Source organism: Hemiscyllium ocellatum, chromosome 13 (genome assembly GCF_020745735.1).
Source record: "Hemiscyllium ocellatum isolate sHemOce1 chromosome 13, sHemOce1.pat.X.cur, whole genome shotgun sequence".
NCBI classification, from domain to species: Eukaryota; Metazoa; Chordata; class Chondrichthyes; order Orectolobiformes; family Hemiscylliidae; genus Hemiscyllium; species Hemiscyllium ocellatum.
This window is the reverse complement of record NC_083413.1, coordinates 19,379,664-19,401,706: the sequence shown is the minus strand read 5'-3', so window position 1 is coordinate 19,401,706 and position 22,043 is coordinate 19,379,664. Positions and strand designations below refer to the sequence as shown.

At 40.1% G+C, this 22,043-nt stretch overlaps 1 pseudogene; it reads left to right on the top strand.

The window, feature by feature from the left end:
• Positions 1–714: 714 nt before the first annotated feature.
• On the top strand, positions 715–19,104 carry LOC132821692 (extracellular calcium-sensing receptor-like; annotated as a pseudogene).
• Positions 19,105–22,043: the final 2,939 nt, after the last annotated feature.

Sequence of the window (22,043 nt, the reverse complement as noted above, 5' to 3'; positions counted from 1 at the left end):
ACAGATAGTTCCCCAAGGCTGGAATCAAACCTGGGCCCCTGGCAGTGTGAGGTAGCAGTGTTAACCACTGACCCACCATGCTGCCCTGTTGACAGAAGTCTGACTTCGACAGATGCATCATTCAGGGCAGGAAGAAACAACAGAAGGTGTTGTGCACAGCTCAGATCTTCATAGAAGCCAACCTTCTATACATGGCCTCCATTTACACGGCTTGCTGCCATGGAAAGGCTGCTAACATCATTGTACCCCAGTAATGATCTCCCACAATCTCTTCCACCAGGCAGAACAGACAGAACCCTGAACATAAGCATCAGCAGGTTCAGGAACAGCTTCTTCCTGGTTGTTAATTCACTGATGAATGGACTCTCTAGCCTCAAATAATGCTGGTCTTGCTGACATTGATCTAGCCTAATGCACACCCTGTGCAACGTAACCTGTGTACCTCTAAGTCTTTTTGATCTGTACATCCTTGTTTACTATGATCTACCTGTACTTCTTGTAAACAAAGCTTTTCACGGTACTACGGTACATGTGGCAATCAATCAATCAGTTGAAGGAAAATTACTGGCATGGCTGAGAAATTGATTGATTAGCAGGTGACAGAAAGTAGGAATAATGAATATGTATTTAAATTGGCAGCATGTAACCAGTGGTGTCCCATAGGATCTGTGTTAGAGCCTCAACTGTTTACAGTATTTAATAATGATTTGGATAATGACAAAGGAGGTTAAATTTGATGATTACACAAAACTGGACAGCATTGTAAACAGTGTAGATGATACTTTAAAATTGCAAAGTGATATTGAAAGAATAACTGAATGGGCAAAACTGTGGCAGACAAAATTCAATGTAAGGAATTATGATGTTATCTCTTTTAGCCCAGATAAGGATAGATCAATGTACTTGCTAGATTGTCTGAAGTTAAATATAGTAGATGTCGAAATAGACATGGTGGTTCAGATACAGAGATATTTAAAATGTCAGACCTTAGGACAGTATGGAAAGATCCATGCTTAATGGTATTATCGTTGGAATGTTAATTCAGAGACCTAGGTAATGTCCTCAGGACCTGGGTTCAAAACACACCATGGCAAATAGTCGAATTTGAATTCAATGCAAATCTGGAATTAGAAGCATGACCATGATTGTTGAAAAAACCCAACTGAATCACTAATGTCTTTTAGGGAAGGAAACTGCCACCCTTGGTCAAAGTTACATCTGACTCCAGACCCCCTGCAATGTGGTTGACTCTTAATAGCCCTCTAGACAATTAGGAATGGGTAATAAATGCCTTCATTGCATGAATAAATAAAGAAAATGTAGGTTTACAAGAATGATATCTGGCCTTCAAGCTTATGAGGAAAAAGAATGATGCAAATTCAGTGCATTATCTCAAGTCTTCAAGATGTTAACAGAAAAAGACAAGGTAAATAAAAATTACCTTGCGCCACAGCTGGATCAATTGTTAATCTTAAATCTGACAAAAATACATTTTTGTTAAGCAAAGGTATTAAGGGATATAGGCCTCAGGCTAGTATAGGAGTTAGGCCACAAATCAGTCCAGAGATGTGCAGGTTAGGTGGATTATTCATGGCAAATACAGGGTTTTTGAGATAGGTTGGGGTTCTTGGTCTGGGTGGGATGCTCTTTGGAGGGCTGGTGCAGATTTAATGGGCCGAGTGACCTAGTTTTGTGCTGTAGGATTCTATTTTCTCATTGAATGGCATAAGGGGCTGAATAGAAACACCTGTTATTATGTTCCTATAGTAATGAATTCTCAAACAATTAGGGAGCAAACTATTTTACATTTTGTTTTGTTTTATAAGACAGGTGATGTTGTCGTCCTAAAACAAGCGATCATAGAAAGAGTGATTATAATATTGTCAAAATTTCAAGGTGACATTCACAGTAAGCCAGAAATTGCAGCATTGAAATTAAACAAAGTCGTACACATGTGAATCAACTTCCTAGAGTAGCTTGAGAAAATAGGTTCAAGGTGTGGTGTTTGAACACCAATGAACACTTAAAGATATCATAATTTACAACAAATGCATATTCTATTGAATAGCTCAAACTCTATAAGAATAGTCACCTATCCGTAGAGTTTTAACAAGTATTAGGAACTTGCTTGCAACATTGTTAAAAGTACTAACTTTGATGATTGGGAGAATTCTAGAAAATGATGGGGAATGAAGAAGTAAAATATGAGTCTAAACTTTCCGGAGAATTAAAACAAATTAAAAGAGCATATACAGGCATGTGAAACAAGGGAGGTTTAGCAAAAACAAATTTTTGCTTCCTAGAACCTCAAGGTGAAGAAACAATAATGGAGAACAAGGAAATAGCAGAAGCATTAAACAATTCTGCATCTTTTTGCATTGACATCACTCCTCTATTGCCATTAGCGTTTCCCTTTCTCTTTCATTCTTGAACTTGTTCTGCTGGTCTGGTTCAGCTTCTGGACAATGGAAACCTATTCCTGCTACAGATGCTAGAATGCTGATGGTATGGGATTCAAGATTGGTAATATGATTGAGTATGAAGAGGAGATCAGTTGGATTCTCTTGAAGATCATTGCCAGGCGCTCGTTTAGTATCAATGGTTTTATTTTCTATCGACTCCCAGCACTAACTTTCATCTGGTTTTACACCGTTTAATTAGTTTCATTATTATATTTTAGAAGCCACCATAAATTGATGGTAAAAATGCTCCCAACTGTATATTGTGTGTGTGTGTGTTTCGTTTAATTTTTTCTATGGGATGCGTTTTAATGTGGCCACTGGCTTTCTTCGGGGACATGTTAATATTGAGGAAATGTAGGTTGGTCCAAGTTGCCGTAGTTTCTAATGATTGAGGCCATATAAAGCCGACTGGTGACACGGTGATGGAATTACAGCTGCTGCTAACAATGTGCCGCCTTATTCCATGCTGGTTTTTCTTGCTCCCATATGTTTGCTCAGTAGCCCAAGCTGCTGGCGATGGGGGACAGATGACTTGCTCGGAGTGTCAAAGGAAGGCGACATTCTCCTCGGTGAAATTTTCAGTGTACACGCCAACGCTGAGTCGCAGGATCTTTCCTTTGAAACACAGCCAAAACCCATCGTATGCAAAACGTGAGTGGAGCCCTACCAATAGAGAACACAGTTCAAATAAAACTTTGAATTGTGGTTAATTTTGGTGCGCTTTGTAATAAGCTCATCACTTAATGGTGACAATTGTTTCATTACTGTAAATGTACTTGTTATCTGGGTGTGTTTGTTATAGAGGTACTTTGCGTATTTATTAGTGATTATCCGTAGCTTCTTAACCATTATGCAGGAACATCGCCAGAGAAATTTAAGATGTGAGACCTTCCAGCGACGAGGCAACTCCAATGCAAGTTTTCCGTAATGCCTTAAGTCAACTCCGTGAAAAAAAAACTGTCGATGTTTTAGAATTTCCAGCAACTTAAAAACACTTGAACTGGCGAGTTGGGAAAGGACACGGTGTGTTCCCGGAGCAGGGCGGTATTTTGACACTGCAGCCGCTCGTTTCTGTTAAAATTCAGCAAATCTATTTGAGAAACCAAGGACTTCATTTCCCAGGTTGTCTGAAGGGTGCTTTGGCGAAGTTGCTTAAAACACCATTATATAAAACCCAAGAACTGCGGATGCTGGAAATTTGAAACAAAAACAGACATTACTGGGCGACCTCAGTAGGTCTGACGGCTTCTGTGGAGAACTAACAGTGAACGTTCCGAGTCGAGTGACCCTCCTTCAGAACCTTTCAGATCCTTTTTCACTGGACTGGAAACATTAGCTCTGTTTTCTCTGCACAGCTGCTACCAGACCTGCCGAATTTCTCCTGTCATTTCTGTTTTATTTAAAATGCAGTCGCTTGAAGTAAATCGCAGATTCCTTCCCCACAGTGAGTCATAGTCACACAGCGCGGAAATCAGCCGAACTTGTCCATGTCGACCAGTTTTCCTAAATTGACCCACATCCCTCTCAGCCTTCCCTATTCATGTACCTGTCTAAATGCCTTTTAAATTTTAGAAATACTTGCCTATACACCGAGTCAAATTCAAATTCCTGAGCTCCAGAGATTCAAGTGTGAACTCAAGGCTAAGCCTTGAATATTAGGCAAGTTTAGTATTATATAAGTTGTTTTCAGGACTATTCTGTTGCAATAATCTAATAATAAAATAAAATTTCTTGTCAAGACTTTTAGAAATTGATACTTAAATTCAAGGAGGAAAAGGTGCAGATTCTGGAAATCTAAAATGAAAGCAAAATGTTGGAAACGCATATCAGGTAAGATCTGTGAGAGAATTGGAGTACAGTATTCTGTCAAAGGCAACAGGGTTTCACCGGCAGCCAGTGATCCAGCAGAGGTGGTATAAAGAACAAAGAAAATTTACAGCCAAGGACAGGCCTCTCGGCCTCCAAGCCTGAACCGATCCAAATCCACTGTCTAAACCTGTCGCTCAATTCCTAAGCATCTGTATCCCTCAGCTCCCCGCCTACTCAGGCATCCGTCCAGACGAATCTTAAACGAATCCATCGCGCCTGCCTCTACCGCCTCTGCTGGCAACGAATTCCAGACACCCACCACCCTCTGTGTGAAGCACTTGCCGCGTGCAGCCCCCTTAACTTTTTCACCTCTCACCTTAAAAGCGTGACTTCTCAACTGAATCCTTCTTCACCCTGGGAAAAAGCTTATCTCTATCCACCCTGTCTATAACCTTCATGATTTTGTAAACCTCAATCAGGTCCCCCCTCAATCTCCCTTTTTCTAATGAAAACAAACCTAACCTACCCAACCTCTCTTCATAGCTAGCACCTTCCATACCAGGCAATATTCTCGTAAACCTTCTCTGTACCCTCTCCGAAGCGTCCACATCCTTCTAGTAATGTGGCAACCAGAACTGTACACTGTATTCTAAACGCAGCCGAACCAATGTCTTCTACAATTTTAACATGACTTGCCAGCTCTTATGCTCAACACCCCGTCCAATGAAGGCAAGCAATGAAGGCAAGTATGTTAGAACGTAAGTGACCTTCATTAGCGTTCTGGAGTTGATGCTGAAAATGTGCGTGCTGTCTATATTCGGCATAATTTTTTTAAGTATCATCATCCACAGGCAAGTATTTCCACTAATTATTGTGTTTGTTTCACTAAATTGAAACTAGCTGTGTTCTTCACAGCTTTCGGTACCGGCTGTTTCGTTTTGTAATGACGATGATTTTTGCCATAGAGGAAATCAATAGGGATGACCAATTGCTTCCAAACGTGAGCCTCGGTTACCGAATATACGAGACTTGTGGCACCCCTCCAGTATCTGTGAAAGCAGCCTTCGACTTTTTAAACAGACTGGGAAAAATAGCATCAAATCACACCTGCAAAATGGTCCCCAACGTTTCAGCTATTATTGGAGATTCAGGATCCTCTCAGTCTTTAGCCGTTGGGGACTTAATCAGTATTTTCCGAATCCCAATGGCAAGATTCGTAACTCGGTGTATCAAATTAATTAAACAATAAAATGTTAACGCAAATCTAGAAATCAACTTCTTCGAACAAAGATTTACACTTCACTTGCAACTGAAGAATGTGAGATTATGATGCTTGTTAAAATATACTTCATAGTTTGTCGTCCATATAAATTTGTAGTTTAATAGACAATTTCAAGTTCTCTGTATGAAGTTACAGGTTAGCCAATTCTTATGGTTATTTTTGAATCTTCATTGGTTTGCAATTCTGCAATGCAAATCTACGAAAATGACTGATTGAAAATGTTATTCTCCAATTACCAACGCAATGCAAGTTTGAAGGTAAGACTTGAATATCTAACACCACAACGTGTTTTATATTTCCTTTGGCTGATGTTAAACAGGCCAAATATTGCTTTTCTCATATGTAGCCACTATGTCCTTTCACTTGCTTTATTGATTTTGGATGCTGTGCCAGTTACTAGACGATTCTATTTGACCTAATGGTAATGGTCACATTACCCGCAAAGGTACTGTATTCCTTAAATGCGAATATTAGCTCACCCACCGTGATAGACAATTGAGCTTATTAGCAAACATTTTAAGCCCTGATTAGTGACTTGAATAACTAAGTTATGTAAATTAAATATATATATATATGTTAACTTGTGGGAGGTGGGCGTTGCTGATTGGCCAACATTTATTGCCCACAACTAGCTGTCCTTGAAAAGGTGGTGGTGAGCTGCCTTCTTAAACTGCTGCTGTCCGTGTGTTTAGGTAGACCCACATGCTCTTAGAAAGGGAATTCGTGGATTTTGACCAAGCAACAATGAAGTAAAGGTGACATATTCCCAAGTCAGGATAGAGAGTGGCTTGTAGGGATGTATCTGCTGCCCTTGTTCTTCTAGATGGCAGTGATCGTGGGTTTGGACAGTGCTGTCTAACGATCTTTGGAGAATTTCTGTAGTGCATCATGCTCACAGTACACACTGGAGATATCAGTGGTGATGGAAAGGATGCTTGTGGATGCAGTGCCAATCAAGTGAACTGCTTTGTCCTGGATGATGATAAGTTTCTTGAATGTTGCTGGATCTGCATCCATTCAGGCAAGTGGAAGAGTATTACACCACATTCCTGACTTGTGTCTTGTTGATAGTGGATAAGCGTTTGGGAGTCAGGATATGTGTTTCTCACCACAGTAGTCCAAGCCTCTTACAGCTGTTGTATTTATATCATAAGTCTAATTGAGTTTCTAGTCAATAGTAACCTCCAGGATATTGATAGTGGGGAATCACCGGGGTAACACCATCGAATGCCAAGAGGTGGTGGTTAGATTGACTCTTCTTCATGATGACCATTTATGTAGTACAAATATTACTTGCCACTTGCCAACCCAAATCTATATATTGTCCAGAGCTTGAATGGAGGACAAACCTTCAGTACTATTGCTGGAATGTTATCAGTGCCCATAGTTTTGCACTATCCATCGTTTCTAACCGTGGATTACTATCACGTTGAATCAGTCAAACTTGCTGAAGACTAGTATCTGTGATGCTGGGGACCAATAGAGGAGGCAATGTTGGATCTTCCACTTGGTACTTCTGGCTGAAGATTGCTGCAAATGCTTCAGCCTTATTATTTGCATTGATGTGTCAGTCTTTGGCATCATTGAGGGCTTGGACATTTGTGGAGTCTCCTCCTTTCGTAGAAGGAGTTTTTGTGTTTTCCATATAACCTTTACCAGAAACCTATTCATCTGTTCTGATGCAGGCAGGAGTAGGAGAACTAATAGGCATTCAAGGCCTAGGAGAAGGAATGTCAGCAAATTACATTGTAAGCAAAGAAATTTAGAATAACCTTCAGGAATTCTGAGGATTTTGATGCAGACTAAAATACTTGTGAAACTGTTGCAGTTATAGAATTAGAATACTTTGATATTTTTATTATAAAATCATACAGGACAGAAGAGACCCTTCAGTCCCTGGAGTCTGCATCCCCAACATATACTGCTACCAACGTCAGTCCCACCTTCTGAGACGAGACCATTGCCGTGACACTTTAAATGCTTGCCTAAATACTTTTAAAGATTGTGATGTTTCTTGCCTCAACTATCCTCCCAAAAAGTGCATTCTCACTTTCCCACCATCTTCTGGGTGAAAAAAACTTTCCCCTACATCCCCTCCAAATCTCCTGCCTTTCATGTTAACATTATGCTCCATTATTATTGACCTTTTGACTAAAGGGGGACAGCTGTACTTTTCTGTCTATCCATTCCATGTATGACGATGTTGCTCCTTTAACAAGCTTATGTTGTCCTTGTGTTTTTCTCAGAGAGGTCGTAAAAGACGCAGACTCCAAAAAGTCTAAGTTGATGGATTTTAGGGTCAAGTTGATTAGAGCTAACAAATACTGCATCAGGCAAAAGGCTTTTATGTTAAAGAAAACATGTACAGTGAAAAAAGAGCAACCAGTTCTCCCAGCTCAGCTTTTCTCTGGTTTGGTTTGGTTTTACAATAGAGTTGGAAAACCCACTGGACCCCAAAGAAGCAAGTTGAGACTGACCCTCCTCTCTATCTGGCTTCTCTCCCCTAAGACCCTGGGTTTGAGTTTACCTTTTGTGTCAAGGGTTATTTACAGGGATTGTTGCAAGTATTGGAACATCAGCATTAAGTTGGGCTAATCTGTTGGGTTTTCGGATAGGTTTAGTTATTTGGTAGGTTAAGGTATTCAGTATCCTGTTCACTTTTGTTCGTCTTTCATTCTATAATCTTGTTAATAAATTATGTTTTGTTTGAAGCTAAGCAGTTTGACCAGCTGCATCTCTCCTGGAATATCCACTGCACACCTCCTGAAAACAACTCGCAAAATTAGGTTCTGGGCTACTTTCTTGAAATGTTTTGAAGAGGTTTGGCCCTCATAACTGATGCACCCCAACCAGGGTTCCTTTTATTCTTCTCTGCTCCAAAGAAAGCAACCTGTGTTTTTCCACACCTTCTTCATAGTTCTATCCCAGACAACATTCTGGTTAATCTTCTCTGGCCTCCCTTCAGTGCCAACACATCTTCCCAGTAGAGTGATGAACAGAGCTGCACACAATATGCCAGCTCTCAAATTAAAACGGCAAGGGATGGAATGTACAATATAACACCAATTAGCATTGCCCTAACGTGTTAACTGCAGCCCCGTGGCTCCCCGCCCCCTTCTCTGAGTCAAGGGTTTGTGGTTCATGTTTTATTCAGATAGGCTGTTAAACCGAGGCCTCATGTGCCCCTATTGTATTCTTGAAAAATCCAACGTTCATTTTTCTAAGAAACCGGGGGCTTACCAGGTTTCTGGCCAACATTCACTCCCCAAACACCATTTGAAACCGATGAACTGGGCATTTGTGTTATTGTTAGCTTGCTGTGCGTATTTGACAGCGGCGTTTCCTCCATAATAACGGTCACTCCATTTGAAAAAATATCCGCGTGAAATCTCTTTCTGACGCAGTGTCCTGAAAAACTCGGATGTGTCTTTTTATTTAATGGAGAATAATTTGGTGCACCATTTTATTTATTTTTCTGAAGGTGAGCTACGTTTCCACCTGCGTCAGCCGAGTAACAGAAAGGAATATCCATCATTTTTTAGAACAAGACCCAGCGATTACTTTCAAGTCAGAGCGTTAGCCCAACTTGTAAATCATTTTGGGTGGACTTGGACCGGAACGATTAAAAGTGACGATGACTATGGTAACTTTCGAATGCAAGCTTTTCTGAAAATTGTGCAAAGATTAGGCGTCTGCATTAGTTTCTCTGAATCCTTTCATAAATCATATTCCAAAGAAAAATTGCTGAAAACGATAAATACCATCAAGACAGCGTCCACAACCGTTGTAGTGGCTTTTCTCTCCCAGTCGGATATGGCCATTTTGCTCAGACAGATAGCACTGCAAAATGTCACAGGAATCCAGTGGATAGGAAGAGAAGCCTGGATCACAACTTTTCCTCTTCCACCAGCAGAAAGCAGACGATTTCTTACTGGCGCAATTGGCATTGCAATTTGTAAAGTACATTTACCAGGTCTGAAAGAATTCCTAATGCAAGTGCGCCCCTCTCTATTTCCTGGAAACCTTTTGGTGAAGGAGTTTTGGGGAAAAAAAGCTGTACGCTAGAGAACATGGAAAACAAGACAGCGGGAAGGAAACCTAAGTCAGAGTCCCAGGGATGCACAGCAAAAGAGGATTTACGAGCTGCACAGAATGTCTTTACAACTGTGACTGAGTACAGAGTAACTTACAATGTGTATAAAGCAACCTATGCCGTAGCTCATGCTCTTTACAATACGCTGACCTGCGAAACTGGTAAAGGACCATTTTACAACAACAGCTGTGCAAACATTTCAAACTTTCAACCATGGCAGGTAAAGAGCAATTCGCCCGATATGATCCGTCTGAATAGCGTCTGAATCTCATATGGGTGTAACTTTACATATTGCATATTTGAATGAATTTTCTGATGATCGTTGATCAGTTATCCAGTCAATTTCCTTTCAAAAGCTGTTGTATTACCTGCAAACAGTAAAATTCACGACGAAGGATGGAGAAACGGTATCTTTCGACGAGAATGGTGACCCAGTACCAACATACGATATCGTCAATTGGCAGCCAGAGCATTCTGTAGCACAAAGATTGTAACTGTTGTGTACTATGATGGATCCTCATTACCTGGGCAAGAGTTTGTCATAAGCAAAGATGAAATGATATGGACTGGCTCTCAGGTTAAGGTAAGGGCATTCCATTCTTGACAACGTATGGGGTTAGATCAGTTTTATCCGGGTCTTATTTCATTCATAGGAAGATGTCGAAATTCCATAAACTAGCGAACAAAGTAACGTTTAGCTACAACTAATTGGCGCAGTGTAGCTTTAATCTAGAAAATTAGATTAGCCCTCACAGAAATCGTCCTGATTTTTCTGTGTCAACTGATAAAATCTGTTCTCAACAAGTTGGAAAAATTATGTCCAATTTTAAGTTAAAGCACAAATAACCGGACATAGAGCTTGAGATACAAAAAACAAAGACCCATTTAACAATCAAATTGTTGATGCATGAGAGGGAGATTTAAACAATCCTTAGATAAGCTCATAGATGATTTTGGAATAGTGTAGGGGGACGAGCTGAGAAAACTCCATAGGTCGGTGCAACATCGAGGGCCGAAGGGCCTGTTCTGCGCTGTATTGTTCTATGCTCTATGATAATACTGTCCAGGCATTGCGAGAATCCACTGAACCAGCTCTGCAGAAATTAGGAATTTCCCGTAGTGTAAATACGGACCTTCTCTTTGGAACACTGGAAGGTTAATTGAAAAGTGATTCAGGACGGAACTGAGGCCATTTCTTTTAAGGCGGTGAGTTAAGATTTGCATTACAACCTGAAGGTTGTTGGGAAAAGATTCAATGATAAGTTCCAAAAGATAATTGATCAAAGATGGAATAAAGGCAGGGTTGTGGTAACGAATTAGGCAGCAGGACTAATTTAATATCCTCTTCTAAGAACAGACGCTTACACATGACCATCCTCATAAAACCATCCAATATTATATCACGGAAGACGTCCATTCTGATCACGTAGTATATGACTGCTTTTTGAAGAATCGATCGAATTAGTACCACCGATTTTCTCTCAAAGCCTTGCAATTTCTCCAGGTCAACTTCTTCCCCAATCCCCTTTGAATGGTCTAATCGAATCTGCGAATCAGTAAATTTCACACAGATCAGGAAGGACAGATCCTAGCCAAAGTGACATTCAGCCCGAGTGAGTACAGTATGTCGCTCGGAGGATTTGTTGACAACATGGGAACTCAGTATAGATGGGAACGAGGTGCTTTCTGCTTGTTTATTTTTGGCTCATTGCTTGTAAGGTTTTTTAACAGGATACATTGAAGCCCAGGATCAGGGGACCGCGAAAGGAGTGACATCGCAGGTAAACCGTAAGTTCATTGGTTGGCGCGAACTACTAAGTTGACAACTGTTACAAGTTACTTACAGATCGAAGGTAAAGATAGGAAATATTTTCAGGCTACACATTTAAATACCCAGTCTAATTCAAAAAAACTAAGAGCTAAGACATTAAAATAGATACTGGACCAAGCGAGGTGTAACTGCATATTGCAGGAGTTGGTAAACCCCATTGATATTCATTGTGACCAGATATGTAACAAGTACTAAATGCCTGAGGAATTTGTGATGATGTTGCCCCTTTAACAAGATTAATTTGTTCTTGGATATTTTAAAGAGAGGTCATAAAGGTAGAGGTGCCAAAATATCTGGGCAGAGCCATGTTAAACAATGTTACAAATCATACAATACCAGGCTATAATCCAACAGGTTTTTATTTAGAAGTACAAGCTTCTGGGGTACTGCTTCTTCATCAGGTAGCTAGGAGGCACTGTCGACCACCATCTGCCGGCTCAAAGTGGAGAGGATCTCCAAGATGATTGTGCATATCAATATAGACATCAAGTTTCTGCAGAAATGCAAGAAAGGAGGAAAGATCCCAAAAGGCATACAGATCATGAATGCATTCAAGTCAACCTACAATACAGACTGTGTTGAAAGACTTTGCCAACACACCTCTCGCAAGCTCTTCAATCCCCACTAGCTACCCGATGAAGGAGCAGCACTCCAAAAGCTTGTATTTTGAAATAAACCTGTTGGAGTATAACCTGGTGTTGTGAGATTTTCAACTTTGTCCAACACTGGTACCTTCACATTATAACAGTGGCAGGGTTGTGGTCAACTCTCCCAGTTCATCTTTCTTCTAGTTTCTTTTAGTTGCAACAGAGAAGCTACCAGTAGCAGACAGTTTGAAACTGTTTGCAGTGGAGAAAGGTTCCAAGCTTTTGCAAATAGTTCCTGACTGGCTTTCTCTCTGAGAGTTTCTTTGGAAGTTATTTCATCCTCTCTGTAAGAACGTGAGTTTGAATCTATCTTTTGCAAGGGGTGGGTTTATGGGATTTTGTGGCAATTGGAACAGCTCTTTAGATAAATTGTCATAGCAAGTCGGTTGGGTTTTCAAATAATTAAGTTATTTTAAATTCTGTTTTCTTTTGTTCATGTTTCAATTATAATGTTTAGATAAATTCCGTTTAGCTTAAAGCCAAGTGGTTTGACCAGCTACATCATGCCTGGAATATTCACTTCACATCTGCCTTTAAAGTAAGGAAAGCTTTGGGTCTGGGCTACCTTAAAATACATAACAAGCTCCAGCTCCAGTGGGTGAGCTGGAGTCTGAACTCCAAACACTGACACATTAGAGAGGGCAAGAGATACTTAGATGCTGTGTTTCAGAAGGCAGTCAAACCCATTATATTAGCTGCCTCAAATTCAGTCAGCAATCACGGACAAGAGGATGCGACTATGGGTGAGCCAGATAGAGGTATCCAGAAGGTAGTGCTGAAGAAGATTCAGCCCTTGTACTTGCCTGACAGGTTTGAGATTCTTGCTCCTTGCGTAGATGAGAATGGGAGCTGGAGTGATGATTAGCAAACTGACCAGAGGACTATTTTACTGAGAGGCTTGCAAGGGGGTGGGGGAACAGAAGAGAAATAACCACAGTTTTCTGGCCAGGAATGAGAGTTCCGAAAGCTATATTGCTTGGCTTGTGCCTGGGTTCAGGATATCTCATCAGGGTTGCGATGGAGCCTGGAGTGGGACTGGAATTATCCAGTTGTTGTGGTTCACGTAGGTACCAATAATACAGGTAGATAAAGAAAAGAGATTGTGCAGAGTGAATATGAGCAGCAAAGAGTCTAAATTAGAAAGCAGAACCAAAAATGTAATAATTCTGGATTTCTACCTGAGCCAAAAGCTAATTGTCACAGAGTCAACAAGATCAAAGAGCTAAATGTGTGGTTCAAAGATTGGTGTGAGAGAAGTGGGTTAAAATTCATGGGATGTTGACATCAGTACTGGGGAAAGAGAGATATGTTCTGATGGGACAGGCTCAAACTGAATCATGCTGGGACCAGTGTTGTTGTGAATCACAGGCTAGGGCTTTAAACTAAAAAAAGGGGAGGGTAGATTCAATTGCATGGAAAATTATGGAAGGAGTTGGGGCAGACGTTGCAGCAAAAATTAAATTCCCAAACAAGTAATATGAGGGAGAATGGAAAGGGTCAGGAATTTAATTTCAGGCACAGCAGGCAAAGGGACAACTATGAGAGGGGCAGTCAATGCAGGACGGAGGACATTGCGCTTAAGTGCATGTGGTATACAAATGAAAGTAAATCAGCTTGTAATGCAGGTTGAAATTGATGGATGAGAAGTTGTGAGTACCACAGAGATATAACTGCAAGGGGACACACATCCTGTTGAAAGGACAAACAGATGGATAGAGTGGTTTGGATTGCCTTGTTAGAAATAAATGAAATTAAGTTGATAGAAGGAAGTGATATAGGACTGACAGATGTTGAGTCTGTGTGGGTGGTTTGAGGAACTACTAAGGAAAAAAGACAATGATAGGAATTGTGTCCAGACCTCCTAGCAGAACTGAAGATGTGGGGAAAACAATATATCAGAAGGTAGAAAAGGTATGTGGGAAAGGCACAAATGCAATCATCATGGGGGGGTGGGGGGGGTGGGGGGGGCGTCAATTTGCAGGTTGGCTGGGAAAATCGTATTAGTAGCAGATCTTAAAAAAGTGCATTTGTGGAATATTTACGCAATAATTTTTTGGAGTAGCTTGTGATCAAACACACTAGGGAACAGACAATTCCAGATTTGGTGACATGCATTGAGGCAGACTTAATTAAGGAACTGAAGATGAAGAAAGCTCTTGGGGCAGTGACAATAATATGATAGAATTCACCCTGCAGTTTGAAAAGGAGAAGCTGGAATCACATATAGCTGTAATACATTTGAGTAAAAGTAATTACAAAGGCATGAGGAAGGAGGTGGCAGAGTTGACAGGAAAGGAAGCTAATAAAGGAAGACAATGGAGCTGCAATGGCAGGGGTTTCTGGGGATACTTTGGGAGGCACAGCAAAAATTCATCCCAAGGAACATATTAAGGAAAGGATGAGGCAACCATGGCTGACAAGGGAACTCAGGTACAGCATAAAAGCCAAAAAAAACAAATACAATGGGATGTCAAAGGATTGGGAAGCCTTTCAGAACCAACAGAGGATAACTAAAAAAGCAAGAAGAGGGGAGGAGATAAAATATGAAGTAAGTTAGCTGGTAATATAAAAGAAGATTGCAAGTTGTTTTTTAGATATCTAAAACGTTAGAGATATGCAAGAGTAGATATCGGACAGGTGGAAATTGAGGTTGGATAAGTACTAATGGGAAACAAAGAAATCATGGAGGAACTGAATAGGTACTTTGCATCAATTTTCACATTCGAAGACAGTAACATGCCAGAATTTCAAGACAGTCAGGAGGCAGAGATGAATGTATTGGCCATCACTAAAAAGAAGATGCTATGGATGCTGAAAATTTAAAGGCAGATAAATGACCTGAACCAGATGGACTACTAACCAGGGTGCTGGAGGAGAGAACTGAGGAGATTGTAGAGATACTGGTGATAATCTTTTAGGAATCACTGTAGTAAGGGCGCATCCCAAATGACTGGAATTTGACTAATTTAATACCAGTATCAAAAAAGGGAAGGAATTCAATATGGGAAACTATAGACTGGTTAGCCTGACCTCAGTTGTTGGCAAGTTATAACAGTCCATTACTAAGGATGAGATTGCAGAGTGCTTGGAAGTGCATGAGAAAATAATATGGATTCAGCACGGCTTCATCACGAGAGGTCAAACCTGACAAATCTGTGAGAATTCATTAAGGAGGTAATGAACAAGTTAGACAAAGGTGGACTTGATAGATTTGCATTACCAGAAGGCCTTTGACAAGGTGCCACTTAAGAGGCTGCTGGCATGCATCGAGGATTGGTTGACAGGCAGAAGGTAGAGAGTAGGGAGAAAGGGGCCTTTTTGAAGAGGTAATTCATGGCGTTCCGCAGTGGTCACTATTGGAACCACAACAATTCACTTTATACATTAATGATCTATATGAAGAAATTGACAGAATGTTTGCTAAATTTATATTGATATAAAGATGGGGAGGGACAGGTTGTTCTTATGAAGCAGGGAGGCTGCCGAAGGAGTTGGACATGCAAGGCAAGTGGGCAAAGAATTGGCAGCAAGAATACAGTGTGGAAAATTGTGTGGTGATATATCTTGGTATGAAAAATAAGGGCATAGACTATTTTCTAGATAGAGAAAGTCTTTGGAAATCTGAAGTGCAAGGTGACTTGGGAGTCCAAGTTCAGGATTTTCTTGACATCAACATGTAGGTTCAGTTGGTGGTTAGGAAGGCAAATGCAGTGTTGGCTTCATTTCAAGAGGGCTAGAATACAGCAGTAAAGATATACACTGAGTTGTAAAAGGATTTGGAATATCGTGAACAGTTTTAGGCCACCTATCTAAGGAAAGATGTGCTGGCACTGGAGGGGGTTCAGACGAAGTTTATAACAGTTATGAAGGGCTTGTCATATGAGGAACAATTGAGACTTTGGGTTTGTCCTTGATGGAGTTTAGAAAGATGGATGGAAATCTGATTAAAAGTTGCAGGATACTGAGAAGCCTAGATAGAATGCACATGGAGAAGTGTTACTTTTCTAGTAGGAAAGATACAACTGGGGCCACAACCTCAGGATGAAGGGACAACCCTTAAGAACTTCTTCAGCTAGAGAGTGGTTAATCTGTGGAACTTTCTGTTGCATAGAGATGTGGAGGCCAATTCATTGAGTGTATTTAAGACAAGGATAGATAAGTTCTTGATTGGTAAAAGGACCAAGGGTTAAGGGAGAAGTCAGGTGAATGGGGTGGAGAAGCATATCAGCCATGATCAAATGGTGGAGCAGACATGATAAGCTGAATGGCCTATTTCTGCTCTTATATCTTATAATCTTATGGTCTTATGTTTCATCACAAATTCAGACAGTGAATTGCAAACTGCAATGAAGAGCTACATGACAAACCTTGTCAGGTCATTTCTGATTCCTGTGCAACTCATTGTAATCTGTGCTCCATGGTCACTGTCCCTTCCATGACTGCAAATAGCATCTGGTTTTGTTTATCCAAACCCTTCAGGCCTTGGAACAGTTCTTTAAAATGTACCTTATACATTTGTTCCTTTAGGGAGAACAACTTTGGCTTTTCTGCTCTCTCCATGTAAATGAAACCTCATACCTCGATTACATTGCAGGAATTCCCTCTGCATCAACTCTAAGGACTTGATATCCATCCCAATCTGTGATATTCACATAGACACAATAGATGTCTAAACTGTGTTTTATGACGTTTATGCATAACCTTTCTTTATTATTCTACCTATTATTCAGGACCAAGCTAGACTCCCTCAAAACATTTCAAGAAGATGGCCCAGACTATAACTTTACTGGTTATTTTGAGCAGATGGAGAGTGGATATTCCAGGAGTGATTCAACTGGTCACTCAGTTTCAAACAAGGCAGAATTTATTTACGGAGTACCGAATGAAACACAAACAAAAGACAACAGAATACAGAATAATTTAACCTATCCAAAATCTCAAAAGATTATCCAAAATTTATGATGTTGTTCCAAATTCCCACAACAATCCCTATAAACACCCTTTTGCAAAAAAAAATAAAATCAAACACAGAGTCTTACAGGAGAGAGAGCTAGCAGAGAGATTCAGCATGGAACACCTTCATCTATGTAACTGTTTCTTTGTTCAACAGCCTCAAAAACTGATTGCTTGCTAAAACCAAACCAAACCAAACCAGAGAAAAGCTGAGCTGGGAGAATGAGCCACTCCCCTTTCATTGTACAAGTGTTTGTCTAAAAACTTAAAAGCTTCTTCAAGTAGATAAACTCAGATATTTCAGAATTATTGCATTTATGACCTTACTGAAAAAGAAACCAAGGACAATCTAACCTTTTTAAAGGAGCAGCATCATCACACTACATGTAGGCAGCCAAAGACTTTTGCAACAAAAATTGTAACTTTTGAAAGTGTCTATGTTTAATTCAGATGTATTTCAAGTTTCTCCCTGTAAAATTTAAACTTTAAGCTTGAAATCATATTGGGCTTCTTCATTCTTGCAACACCATTTTTCACTCCGAATCAATTAATCTATAATGTCAATTAACAAAATAAATAAGGAAACTATGCTTTGTGGAGGAAAATCAAGCATCTGCTCATGGATCAGTGACTCAAGGTCGCTGGGACTTTGATCTTGGGAAGAATTAGGTAGCCAGCAACTGCTGTGCACATTCACAATTAGAGAGAAACTAACAAAAGAGACAAGAGATGGAAGAGTGCAGAGATTGTATCCAGGTAGAGATGAACATCTTCCAGAAAGGACAAGGGAGGAACAGGAGAAGAACATATGCTTGCCATTCCCTGATCACACTCCGCCTCCATAAGGAATATGGACCTAATTACCCTTCATGGCAGCCAATATAAAATGGGTAGGAACAAATTTCAAGAGGACGGCATATTTTTTCTCTCTAACATTAAGGTTCCCAATGCAGTTTGCTCCCATTCCTGTCCCATTGGAACAAGAAAGGCAACCAGGAAAGGTCAACCCATTTGTTGCTTTGATTGTATTCGATGTGCTGATGGTGAAATAAGTAACATGACTGGTAAGAACAAGAAGGAGTATGCTTTTCACAAATATTTTATCATGATTCATCCATTGTTTTGAATCAATTGCATCTGTTTATAGATTCAACAGAATGCCTCAAATGTCCATTGTAATACCGAAGTAATCATCAGCGAGACGAATGCATCCTGAAGGAAATTCAATTTCTTTCATTCGAGGTGACATTAGGTATTATTTTGGTCACCATCGCCTTATTTGGATCCTTTATTAGCATCAGTGTCTTTGTTACCTTCCACCATTACACAGACACACCCATTGTGAAAGCGAACAACTCAGAATTAAGCTTCTTGCTTCTTTCCTCATTAACATTTTGTTTCATGTGCTCTATTACATTCATTGGAGAACCGTCCGTTTGGTCTTGCCCTTTGCGTCACGTGGCATTTGGTATCATTTTTGTTCTTTGTATTTCTTGCATTCTAAGCAAAACAATTGTCGTGGTGATGGCATTTCAAGCAACTCTTTCTAACAACAACCTCATGAACAACCACAAGCAACAACTTTTAACTGTTCTTATGCTTACACTTGTGCAATGTTTAATATGTGCATCTTGGATAACAATATCTCTGCCATTTCTTGAAAAGAACAGTGATTATTTTAATGAAATAATAGTATTTGAATGCAACATAGGGTCTGTAATAGCCTTTTACTGTGTCTTCGGTTACATAGGATTTCTTTCATCTGTCTGTTTTGTGGCTGCTTTTTTAGCTCGCAAACTTCCTGATAATTTCAATGACGCTAAACACATCACTTTCAACATGCTTATCTTTCGTGCAGTTTGGATCACATACATTATGTGAGTTCTCCCAGGAAATATACAGTTGCCGTAGAAATATTTGCTATTCTGGCATCAGGTTTTGGTTTGTTTGCTTGCATATTTGCACCGAAATGTTATATTATCCTTCTGAAACAAGAACTAAATACAAAGAAACATATAATGCGCTAAATTGCTTCAATCAAGCAATGGATAATTGCCTGCATTTAGCAGTGACATTGGTCATGAATTTCTAATTTCCTCCATCTCTCCCTTCTGCTTGAAGGGAATTGTGATGATACCTTTCCTCATGGATTCACACATGCTAGCTGCCAGAAGCATACTATCGTACACCTCCAGCAGATCCAGATAATCAACTCCCACAGAGCTAAACACAACTCAACCAGCAGTTTTATTCTTTTCTGAGGAGTCCAGGGGCTTGGTCAGCTCATCCAGAGATAACTGATGAGTCTCTTCTGCCTAATATCATATAAGACCTCCACGATAGAGGATAGGAACAACTGGGAGGCCATGCTATCTTGGGGCATCATGTTGTACAGTCCTGCTGGAATTTACCTTTGCAAAGGAAGTCTGGAGAGAGATGCATTAGTTTTTGTCAAAGTTTGCCCCGAGCAGCTCTGTGACACAGGACTTTGTACTCTATTGTCTACCAAGACAATTATTGACTGTGGCTGGAAGACCATCCATTTGGTGAAAATTGGTTTTTGGTCTGCCCTAAACTTGTTGGCCTTCCAGAGCAAGGATTGACCTTGATTGAGTGTACAGATTGGCACATTTCAACATCCAGGAATATCTGCTGAGGGACATATTAAAGATTGGAGCAGCTGCTGCCAAGGCATAGTGGGAAAGGACCATCAGCTAAAGTCTTTCTGCTGAAGTTAAATGAGGGTCCATTCAGTTATAGGACTCTCCCTGTGCTTCGAACATATAGTCTTGTACAAATAACACATGCCTTGGGTTTGTTGCTGATAGAATCAAATTTCAATGTTTGTTCATTTTCTCGTATGCTAACATGCAGAACTGAACACCATATGAAATATAGTTATATAAAATACATATAGTCATTTTACAAATACAGTATATTTTTGAAATAAAAAATAAAGGCAACCCAGTGACAAAGTTGAAAATTACAACAAGGTTGGCTGTTTGCTAGAAAATAAAATGTTAATCTAATCTAATTAATTACCATGCCATCAGACTTCTCTCAATTACCACTGAAACAATGGAAATTGTCATTTACATGTAGTAAAGTGGCAATTATTCATAAATTACCTGCTCAGTTCATGTTCCACCAGCATCAGTTTATTCCAGACTATCTTCCAGGCTTGGTGCAAGTATTGATAGTCTAGCTGTGCTGAAGTGGTAAGGTGCAAATTACTCTTCTTGACATCAATTGAGCATTTGATCTAGAATGGCGTCAACAAAGTGAATTCAGTTAGATTACTTAAGGAAGTAGTCCTAGAGCTAATGAATCTGTCAAACCGCTGCAGACTTTGGAGCAGTTCCTATGTATTGGAGGGTTGCTAATATAAGACCACTATTTAAAAAAATGAGTTGGAGAGTAAACAGGAAATTATAGATTAGCTGGCCCGAGATCGATATTATGAAACACTGTTATCAGCATAAGGACAAGCCAGAAAGTCTTTATGCTGGGGTGGATAAAGAAGTGCAATGCATCAGCTGGACTTCTGCCTATTACTGTTAGGTTTTTGAAGTGTCAAGTGGGAAAATGCTAGAGTCCGGTATCAAAGATTTAATAGCAGAGCACTTGGGAAACAGGTTCAGGATTAAACACAACCAGTACGGATTTACAAAATGGAACTAGGCTTGACAAATCTACAGAAATATTTTTAGTAGGTAACTAAGAGGATTGATAAGGGAATGCTAGTGGATATGGTTTGTTCGGACTTTAGAAGGCTTTCAGCAAGATTTCACATAAGAGATTAGCATGTAAAATTAAAGTCTATGAAATTAAGGGACTTGTGCTGAAATGGACAGAAATCGGTTTGGCAGGCAGGAAACAAAAAGTAGGAATAAGCAGGTAATTTTCCCATTGGTAACCAGTAATTAGCGAGGTCCCACAGGGATGAGTACTTGGACACCGCTATTAGCAATCTATATTAATGATTTGGATGAGGAAGCAAAATGTGATATCTTCAAATTTGCAGACAACACAAAATTGAGTGTGAAGAGGCTTCGGTGTGATTTGGATAAGTTGAATGGGGGGAGAATGCATGGCAGATGAAGTATAATGTGGATAAGCTTAATCGCTTTGGTAGCAAATGTAGAAAGGCAGATGACAATCTGAATGACAATGGTTTGGGAATGGGGATTGGGGAGTTGGTGGGGTGCAACATCAACTTCGTAAAGTGCCTTAAGTGATTCTTTAGGATCTGATCAAAATGAATATAAGAAAGCACGTACACTTTGATTAAAGCAAGTTTATTAACATTAACCACTTTAAATATATTGGAACAATTTATTATTTGTTCAAACATATACAAATTAACGAGTGAATCTAACAAAGAACAAAGAAAATTTACAGCCTAGGAACAGGCCCTTCAGCCCTCCAAGCCAGAGCCGATCCAAATGTACTGTCTAAACCTGTCTGTCAATTCCTAAGCATTTGTATCCCTCTGCTCCCCACCTACTCATGCATCTGTCCAGACGCATCTTAACTGAATCTACCGTGCCTGCCTCTACCACCTCTGCTGGCAATGCGTTCCAAACGTCCACCACCCTCTGTGTGAAGGACTTGCCGCGTGTACCCCCCTTAAACTTTCTACCTCTCACCTTGAAAGCATCACCTCTCGTTATTGAATCCTTCACCCTGGGAAAAAGTTTATCTCCATCCACCCTGTCTATACCCTTCATGATTTTGTAAACCTCAATCAAGTCCCCCCTCAATCTCCTTTTTTCTAGTGAAAATAGACCTAACCTACTCAACCTCTCTTCATAGCTAGCACCTTCCATACCAGGCAACATCCTCGTAAACCTTCTCTGCACCCTCTCCAAAGCGTCCACATCCTTTTGGTAATGTGGCAACCAGAACTGTATACAGTATTCTAAATGCGGCCGAACCAATGTCTTGTACAATTTTAGCATGACTT